The sequence below is a fragment of the Mus pahari genome, chromosome 22 (assembly GCF_900095145.1).
Source record: "Mus pahari chromosome 22, PAHARI_EIJ_v1.1, whole genome shotgun sequence".
Classification (NCBI taxonomy): Eukaryota; Metazoa; Chordata; class Mammalia; order Rodentia; family Muridae; genus Mus; species Mus pahari.
The window spans coordinates 13,642,888-13,653,175 of record NC_034611.1 but is presented as its reverse complement, the minus strand read 5'-3'; the positions used below and the strand labels follow the sequence as shown (position 1 = coordinate 13,653,175).

Sequence of the window (10,288 nt, the reverse complement as noted above, 5' to 3'; positions counted from 1 at the left end):
AGAAGAAGAAGAAGAAGAAGAAGAAGAAGAAGAAGAAGAAGAAGAAGAAGAAGAAGAAGAAGAAGAAGAAGAAGAAGCAGGACTGACAGTTGCTCAGAGCCTTGGTCACAATTCAGCTGTAAACCTGCGACTTCCCACAAATCGCTCCAGAAATCCCACTTTGAGGAAAAAAACCCACTAAGCATGTTGTACAACCATAACGGCTTCTGCTTCCATTCTTTCAGATTTAAATTCTAGTCTTGCTTGTCAAGGAAAGGAGGGAAAAGGGTTTCTTTGCAGCCTTTTTAGATGTAACTTGAGAACCACCTAAATGGCATTGGTGGCTAGTTAGTTATGACTCCATTGAGTTACCTATACTTGTCTGGCTCTCTTTCTAGGCACCCGTCATCTTCCTAACCCTTGTGTTTGAGTCTGTATTAAAATATCTTTAATAAACTCTCCAACTCCGCTTTGTGTACACCTGAAAGTCTTTTTTTGCTGCTGTTTCATTTTGTTTTTGTTTTTGTTTTTTTAGAGTCAAAGCTGTGAGTCTCAGTTTGGCCCTGAGTTGAGGTCCCAGAGAGGCTAGGGGAGTTTCTCCCCATGCTGCTGAGGGTGACAGCATGGAGCTGTGTCTGTCTCCTCACCATCGATGGTCGCACATGGCCCTTTGTTGAGAAAGATGATGACAAGGTCTAATGGTGTCTTGGGGGGTGAGGCTTATGTCCAGATAATCTTCACATTTCAGCTATCCCAAGCATGCACGTATGTAAGCTGGCGCCTGCTGTACAGCGATTAGTAAATATGACTGATTTAATGAATGAGTGAATGAGATTCTAGTGTCCTACTTACCTACTTAATTTATTTATTTATATACTTATTTATTCTCATAGTTGAGAATAAATTCACTCCTATTTTTTGGTTCCCAAATTCTGGTTTCTTTAAGAGAAAGAAATGAGTTTAAATAACAGCTTCAGCAATGGAATAATACAGTCTTGGGCTGCAGGTATAGTTCAGGGCCCAAGAATTGATATGGCACGAACAAGGCTTGGGTTCAATCTAACACTGCATAAACAAACAACAACGAAACGAGAAAAATCTTCAAGGATTATAGATAACAGTGAACATCAGGAAGGGTTTGTTTCTAAGCAGCAGCAGCAAAAATTATGTCTCCTAAAATTATTTTATGTTAAACAGGACTTGACCTTGGTATACCTACATGTCCCTTAGAATAAAAGTGGAAAATAATCTTTGCTGACGGGATTGTTAGCCAGGTGTGTGCATGTGCACACGGATGGAGCTAAGAGCTTGAGTGCAGATGTTGTCACATCATGAGAATCGAGATGAGTTTGGTTGTTCTTTGCCAGGAAATGGTTCTCCTAATGCTGACCCCCTGCTTAAGGAGCTGTGGGGCCCACCAGGGCTGGCTGAGCAAGAGGGCACCTGGTGTGTCTCTGAGGCCGAGGTGTGCTTAGGGTGCCTAGGGAGTCTGCCCCTCACCCTTTTTTTTTTCCTAATTTCATTTTATTTTATATGTGTGAGTGCTTTGCCTATACAATTCATGCATCTCTGGTGCCCGTAGGGGCCTGTAGAAGGCATCGTATCTCCTGGAACTAGAGTTAGAGACAGTTGTGAACTAAGGTCCCCTGGAAGAGTAGCTAGTGCTCTTAATTACTGTCTTAGGGTTTCACTGCTGTGAAGAGAAAAAGCAATTTTTTCTTAAGATTTATTTATTGACTTTAAGAATGTGAGTACACTGTAGCTGTACAGATGGTTTTTAAGCCCTCATGTGGTTGTTGGGAATTGAATTTTTTTAGCACCTCCGCTGGCTCCAGTCAACCCCATTCACTCTGGTCGGCCCCGCTCACTTTGGTCAACTCTGCTCACTCAGTCCCTGCTCGCTCTGGCCCAAAGATTTATTTATTATTATACATAACTATACTGTAGCTGCCTTCAGATGAGCCAGAAGAGGGCATCAGATCTCATTATGGGTGGTTGTGAGCCACCATGTGGTTGCTGGGATTTAAACTCAGGACCTTTGTAAGAGCAGTCAGTGCTCTTACCCTCTGAGCCATCTCGCTAGCTCAAACAAGGCAATTCTTACAAGGACAACATTTAATTGGGGCTGGCTTACAGGTTCAGAGGTTCAGTCCATTATCATCAAGGTAGGAACATGGCAGAATCCCAGAATCCAGGCAGGCATGGTACAGAGGTGTGGGGCAGTGGGTGTGGGGGAAAGAGGAGTGGGGGAACACCTGTGTCCCGCTAGAGTTCTGGTGCTCTGGGAGGGCAGATGTGGAAGGACTACCAAACGCTTCCCACGCAGCCCCGTGTGGGTGTCTGGCTGTGTGAAGCCACTAAACCCCAGCTCGGTGGGTGGTGGACAAGGGGCAGTCCAAGGTACAAGGTCTTGGGCATCTCATGCTAGACACCTTGGAAGAGCTGAGGACAGAATGGGGTCCCCAGGAGCAGATCGGTCAGCCCTGGGGCCGAAGGGAGGAGAGGACAGGGGAAGAGGGGTGTTGGGTGGTTTCCACGTGGGTGAGAGTCTTCGGTCTGGTCCGTGGCTGGAGCTCAGGAAGGCCTTCTGGCCGGAGGTTAGACACGGCTCGTTAGGGGAAAACCTATCCCATCGTCCAAGCACAGTGGGCCTTTATGAACAGAGACTGTCTATGGTTTTAGAGCTTTATTGTAGAAAGGCAGGGAGAAAGGAGAGAAGGTAGAAAGAGGGAGAGAGGCTGGCCATAGCCATGTCGAGACTGGGGGGGGGGCAGGGGAAGGAGAGAGAGAAGGAGGGCTAGAGATGAGAGTAAGAAAGGTGAGAGCTTAAAGAGAGAGTGAGGAGAGGCTAAGCAGCCACTTTTATAGTGGGCTGGGCTACCTTACTGTTTCCAGGTAACTGTGGGGAGGAGCATACCTGGCTATAGTCAGGGAACTGTGGGGGTGGAGTCTAGCCAGAATGCCAGAAACTTGGGACATTGTCTGTGTGACTTATAGTCACAGAATCATGGAGTTGGGGGCTCTGTGGTGTCAGGCAACTGACTCTGGGAACATGGCTTGCTTTTCTGTCCCTTGTAGATTTTTCTTTTTTCTTTCTTTTTTTTTTTTGTTTGTTTTTGGTTTTTGTTGTTGTTGTTGTTGTTGTTGTTTTTTTTTGAGACAGGGTTTCTTTGTGTAGCCCTGGCTGTCCTGGAACTCACTTTGCAGACCAGGTTGGCCTCGAACTCAGAAATCTGCCTGCCTCCGCCTCCTGAGTGCTGGGATTAAAGGCGTGCGCCACCATGCCCCGCCCTCTTGTAGATTTTTCTACTGGGTCACCAGAGCAAGCCTCATTCAACCAAAATAGGCTGTCTAGCACAGTCCCACACAGGGGGAGCTGAGAGTTCTACATCTTCATCTGAAGGCTGCTAGCAAAATACTGACTTCCAGGCAGCTAGGATAAGGGTCTTATATAGCCCACACCTACTGTGACACACCTACTCCAACAGGGCCACACCTTCTAATAGTGCCATTTCCTGGGCTGAGCACATACAAATCACCACAATTACTGAGCCAACTGCCCTAGCCCCTTATTTCGATGCTTTTTTGCTTCTGTCTTTCTGGCCCAATAGTATCTGTAGGCTCACATGCAGTAACCAGTGCAGCCCCTGCGCATGCCTCCACTATTTCCTGCTTACTAAGGCCTCCCACCACACTTGGTCTGTGTGGTTTTGTATATGTGTGTGGGGAGGAGGGCATCCTTTTCACCTTCTTTTCTAGTACTTTGCAGAAATAGCTGGGACTGAGGGGTTCATCTAGGTGCTCTGGGAGGGGCTGCAGGGTAATAGGGACTAGTCCTAGGGTCTCATGCATGCTTGAGCTCTTAGCCCTGCACAGTGGTTTGGATGCCAGACTTTCCTACTTATTATGATCAGCCCAGGCCAGTTTCAGACTGGATTGTACTTTTAAATAATTTCTCCCAGTTGGAAGGCAATAGCTCCAAAATTCAGGAGGGTGGTGTCTGAGACGATGCTCTTTCGCTGTGAAGAGACGCCATGACCACAGCCACTCTTATAAAGGAAAGCATTTAATTGGGGGCTCACTTATATTCAAAGCTTTAGCCTATTCTCATCATGGGAGGAAGCATGGTGGCATGCAGGCAGACACGTGCTGGAGAGGCAGCTGAGAGTTCTACACCTTGGCAGGTAGCAGGAAGAGAAAGTAAGTCACTGGACCTGTCTTGAGCTTCTGAAACCTCAAAGCCCATCCCTGGTGACATACTTCCTCCAACAAAGTCACATGCCCTAAACAAGGGCACCCCCTATGAGCCTATGGGGGCTGTTTTTATTAAAACAGGTAGGCTGTGAATAAATTCAGACTTAGAAAGGTTTAAAGGCCAAGGGAGGCCAATAAAGCTGTGTATAGATTAATCAGACCATCTCTATGTGCTGTGTTCAACACTGTGTGGGCAGCAAAACAACCCAGTTTTGGACTATGCCCCTGTTTTAGCAGGGCTGAGTACCGGAATTGAGACTGTTCCTAACTGAGCTCCACGCTGTCAATGTGGCTGCTTCTTCTTCTTTTCCTCCTTCTCCTTCTCCTTCTCCTTCTCCTTCTCCTTCTCCTTCTCCTTCTCCTTCTCCTTCTCCTTCTTCTTCTTAGGTCACTGCTGGCTCGTATTCTCTATTTCCCAAGAGCATTATGGGCTGAACCACAGCTCCAAATTTTTATAGTGAAGTCTTTACTCCCAATACCTCATAATATGATTGTATTTGGGGATAAAGTTTTTATAGAGATAGGATAAATGAGGTTATTTGGGTGTACTCTAAATCAGTCAGACTGATGTCCACATAACAGGAGGGAATTTGGATGCTGATATTTGCAGTGAGGAGGACAGACAAAGGCCGGAACAAGGGTTCCAAGCCAGACAAAGGCTTTAGGAGGAAGCCTGTCCGCGACTTGATAATAGCTTCTGGCCTCCTAGTGGTGAAAAATTTCTTCTAAGTCGTCCAACTTTGAAAGGGCAGCCTTTGCTAAGGCTGTAGACAACTAGCCTTGGCAGGAGTCCTTTATTTAATCCACATTCTGTATACCTGAAGCCTTCAGAGAGCTGAGACAGGTTTCGACTCTGAGGTGACCAGCGCCCATTTCCAAAGTTTGGTGGTGTATGGCTGTTTGATATTCGCTGAGAGCAACTGTGGAGAAAGCTTAGGAAGGAGGTGCCCGCTGGGGCCCCATGGCCCCCATGGCCGGCCTTCTGGTGAGCCAGTTGGCAGGCCAGGAAGGATTTCAGCGTGCTTGTCTCTGCCACAGTTACTTCATCTCCTCTGTTCTCTGCATTGTGTTCAGGTTGGAGTCCACAGCCTCTGTGATGCTGCATTGCTGCCTGCCACACAAACAGAGCCCTTTCTGTCTTCCCTACAAGTCTCTCACCAGGAAACGCCCTCTGTCCCTTCCAAGGGCTATCGTGGGTGCTGGGATGTGAACCAGGGCAGTATTACTCCTAGTCTCCAGAAATTTTGGTTCTTCTTTGGAATGTGCAAACACTGTCTAACTCTGCCTGTTTGTACTGCACCCCTCCCCGCAACTTACTGCTGTCTCTGACTCTGTGCCTCAGCATGTGTGTTCATTCTCTGTTCCCAAAGCTTTGACATCTGGGGCCTCTGTGACCTGAGAGGGAATGTCCTTCCCAGGGTCAGACCTTCAGAAGAACCCCACACTTCCCTTTAACTCCAGCTGGTCTTTAATATGCAAAGCAGCCAAGCAGGAGTTTACACCACATCCTACCCACCCAGGGCTGAGTACCAGACAACAAGAAATCGTCTCCAGCAGTGGGAACTGACTGCAAAGATTCCACATCGCCAGTGCACAGCCTTTCCCTGCTCTCTTGACTTCCTACAGATGCTCAGATTTTCCTTCCTTCTGCCCGGCAATGTGGCTGCAGGCATGGGAGGCTTCTCCATCAGAAAGTGCTGCCACCTCTTGGTCTATGCAAGGCCCACTCCTAGCCTGGACATCTCTGAGCCATGGCCTGATCCCAGCTTCTGAGCCTCTCTAAGCACCTGTCTTGCAGCAGGTCTCAAAAAGGTGTGCCATGGCGGTCACTCAAGAGCCCCGACTGAGCTAGGAGACCCAGTGAGCCGCCTTAAGGAGCCTGCCAGGAAGTTCTGAAAGGTGGTGCCTGTCTTTGCTGTGTACCTCCCCCTCTGCCTCTTCCCTTGAGGCTGTCTTGTTCCCGAAGCTCCGAAGCTCCGCTTACATACTCGACAATCCCGTGTGTGTCCTGTGGTTTTTCTTGTTTTATCTTGTCCTTGTGGCGCTTGATACCATTAAGCAAGAACGTTAAGGCTAAATGTTTCTGTCTCTCATACATCCACTGTGGTTCCCTCCACAGGGAATTGGTGTTGGTTGAGATGGTGCTGAATGAATACCGTTGGCCCAGAGAGATCCACAATCAGAGGATTGGGGGTGATCATTTAAATATTTTTTAACACAAAAAAAATTCAAAACAATGTGGCATAAATTTTAAAAAAGATTTCATTGCTCCATCTAATGCATTCAAGGGATGTCTGTGCTGTGGCTTCAGTGGCTCCCTTTCCTTCAGAAAAAATCCTATTATCCATTCTGGTCAGTCATGATCCGGGGTCCTGCCAGCACATGCTCAGCACAGAACATTTACTCTTCTGTGGCCTGACTCGAGGTGACAGAAAGCATGTCTGTCTCTATATGCAGCCCTTTTAAGTTCCTTTAGGACTTGGGCCTGCACTTCATCTTGACTCCCAAGAGATAGCTTGTGATCAATCCGTATCACATTTTCCCCTATAGATCTGTAGCTATAGTCCAAACTTCTCTCTCTCTCTCTCTCTCTCTCTCTCTCTCTCTCTCTCTCTCTCTCTCTCTCTCTCTCTCTCTCTCTCTGAGATAGGGTTTCTCTGTATAGTCCTGGCTGTCCTGGAACTCACTCTGTAGACCAGGCTGGCCTNNAACTCAGAAATCAGAAATCCGCCTGCCTCTGCCTCCCAAGTGCTGGGATTAAAGGCATGCCTGGCTTAGTTCAAACTTCTCATGGAACCTTCATTATATTAATAACAGAACATGATGGTTCAGAGGAGCATAACTGTTGCATCTCTGAACACGGCTAACTCAGATGGCTTGGAGTATCCAGCATCCGGTTGTTCCATCTGACTCCAGGATGGCACTGACACTAAAGCTCTTGTGCCCCTCAGGGGCCGAGGAACAGGCCCGTACCTCATTCACAATTCTGAAATCCCCAAGCCCCCAAATAAAAAGGTTGCCAAAAACTCACCTGGTGGCAAAACCAGATCTGAATCTACCGATAGGCTACATTCATTCCATCTATTCTGAATGTCTACAAAGATTTTTTTTTCCCCACCGAAATGTATTATTTCATTAAAAGTTTGAAGTGTTTGCAAAAGTTTTACCAGTAAATAATCAGTATATTAATTGTATTAAAAAAAAAAACAACAAAAAGACAAGAAACCAACTTGCTGCTCCTAGAAGCATTGCAGGCATGGGTGCTGTGTCACATGTACCTCAGTAGGTGGCAGAGAGGAGAGAGGCTATGCCTGTGCTCCAACCTGTGTTCTAACCTGTGAACATCCGAATGATTAGTAGTCTAACGTTCCCTGAAAGAGAGCAAGCCTGAGACAACTACCAGGAGGCCAGACAGGGAAATAGCCAGGTATGATCACGAGTCCAAAATCCCGAAGGCCCAGACAACCTCCAAGGGAAGGAAGCTAGCCGGAGACTAGAAAGATCCTGCCTGGAACTCCATAGCTTGAGACAGTATTCTTGCATGGGGACACTTGGGTGGCCAACGACCAGACCAGCACCATGGGGCACCGGCAGGGTAGTAGCCTGTGATAATCACCAGTGTGGTACTACACAGGCCTTGGGGATCAGGCAGACCATGCCTGAGATGACCCCTGCCTGGTGCCACAATGTACAAATGGGCATAGCACTCCTGAGACCACTGTTGAAACCCCAGACACTCAGAGACCCCAGGTTCCTCTCAGGGAAGCACATAAGTGGTGGAAGAATGGAAGAGAAGGAGAAACAGAAGGATGTGTGCATAATGAAGAAGCAGAACTGGAAACTCGAGGGTAGGTAGGAACTGCTTGCTATGAGTAACTGAGACTCCAGTGGAGCCCTGGCCTGTGCTGCCACCAGGGGCGATGTCTGGGTCCATGGTCCTGAAGCAGCAGGGGTCTATTACTACTAAAGGCTAGGTGGACATCTCTGCTCTGGGCTGCTGCCCAGGGCCATGCTGATGAGTGAGGGCTGTGCAGAACTGGCCCTACCCCTCACCTGGGCATCAAGAGAAAGCTGGCTCTGGGGTGGCAGGAGAGCTGACCCCACCCCTGCCCAGCTGCAGTATTGGAGAGAAGCTCCCAGAATTTCAAGACTCTTGGGTGAGGATGTGAGTGTGGGAGAACTGGCCCAGCCACTTACCTTCCCCATGATGGTATAGACAAATGAGAGATACCCTCCTCCCTTCTTGTCCCTGAGAGACCTGGCCCTGGGATCATTACAGCAGGAGAGCTGCCTCTTCCCTCATGAGCTGCCACATTCAGGAGAGCAGGCCCTGCACCTTCCCTGGGCATCACAGTAGAAGTTACCCTAATGTAGGTAATGTGAGTTGACCACAGGGGTGTGAGCCTGGGACGGCTGGCCCTATATTGTCACTTGTCTGCCATGTGGTAGTATGGGCAAGTGAGAGATACCCCTCTCTTGCCCTTGCCACCCATGGCAGGGAGGAAGCTGGCCCAAGGTCATCAGAGTGGGAGAGCTGGCCCTGCCCCTCAGCTATTGCAGCACTTTGGAGAGTAGGTTCTACACCTTGACAAGGCAGCACAGCGGAGCTGGCCCTGGACATGGGGGTTCCAGGTGAGTCGGCCTGAGGACGTGAGCACAGGAGAGCTGACCCTGCCTCTTGTCTTATGTATGGGGGTGCAGAGAGACTCCCTCCTCCCCTCCCTCATCCCTCAACATCTATGGCAGGCAGGAGAACTGGCTTCAGGGTCATGAGAATGGGCTAACTGGCCATATCTCTTGCCAACTGCAACACTTGGGAGAATGGACCGTGCACCTCCCCTGGGTAGCATGGTTGTTGGTGAAGGGGGTGCTTGAGGGCATGAGAGCAGGAGAGCCAGTGGGCTGATTAGTTCAGATTCCTCTAAGGCCCAGATCCGGAGCTTTGGATTGGCCCACCCCAACATCTACCTCATTGATGAACTGCTGGAGTGCAAGAAGGGACCAGTCCTATAGATCCAAAAACTACAGGATCTCCGTGACACAGAACAATAACAAGATATCCAAGAGGAGTCCCAGTGAGGGTCCAGTATTGACAGAGTAGCAGAAGCCAGAGGCCCCATTCCAGACCAAGGAGTCATTGCAATGAACGTTTGCAAGTAAAGTGTGAATAAAAGGGTATACTGTGGGACACCCTGTGATACATTACAGTTTCCACAGTAAGATTTTTTTTTTCTCTGTTTTAGGGGAGTTGCAAAAGTGGAGGGTAGGTATGAGTAGAGGGGCAGATGAGTGGGATTGGGGTGCATGATGTGAAAGTCACAAAGAACCAATAGAAAGTTAGAAAAAAAAAACTAACCTGGAATTGACAATCCAAATGATTCTAGAAGCCAAGGGATAAAACTAAAAGTAAATTGAACTTGCAATTATCCTGGCTTTCTGACATGGCATCTCCTTCTGTGCACGTAAGCTCTGTTGTATGACTATAGTTTGACAATCTAGATTATTCTAATGGTCTTTCCAACAATCTAGAGATGGAGGCCATGGGGATTGCTGCTATCATTTCTACACTCATGGAAGTGCAACGATGTTGTGGCCATCCCAGGAACGCTAGGTACATGTAACATGTCTCTCTAGGTACATATAACATGTCTCTCTAGGTACATGTAACATGTCTATCTAGGTACATTTAACATGTCTGTCTGAAGCACTTAACAGGAAACAGGGTCAGTGGAGTCTCTTAGCAGTTAAAGGTCCTTGAGGTTGGACGATGCACACCTGATTACTGACGTCACATCTCTGGAACCTGGAAAAGGTGGAAGGAGACAACACAGAGCTGTCCTCTGACCTCAACACAAAGTGTGGCCCTTGTTCCCACACACATCACACACATACACATACATATGCACATGTACATCACACACACATCACACATATATTCACTCACACACAGACACAAAGCATAGGAAGCTAAACTGGAAAATTTTCGACATAGTGATCTAGAACTTGCTGAAAAACGTTATCAGCTTTAATATATTCTCCCTCATAAAAACGGACC

The 10,288-nt window shown here is 47.9% G+C and overlaps 1 non-coding gene across 1 annotated transcript; it reads left to right on the top strand.

Annotated features, from left to right (window-relative positions):
- Window positions 1-7,465: 7,465 nt before the first annotated feature.
- On the top strand, window positions 7,466-7,602 carry LOC115063045. The gene has a single exon (XR_003842927.1). It is a non-coding gene; the product is annotated as a small nucleolar RNA SNORA17 (small nucleolar RNA).
- The last annotated feature ends 2,686 nt before the right edge of the window (window positions 7,603-10,288 follow it).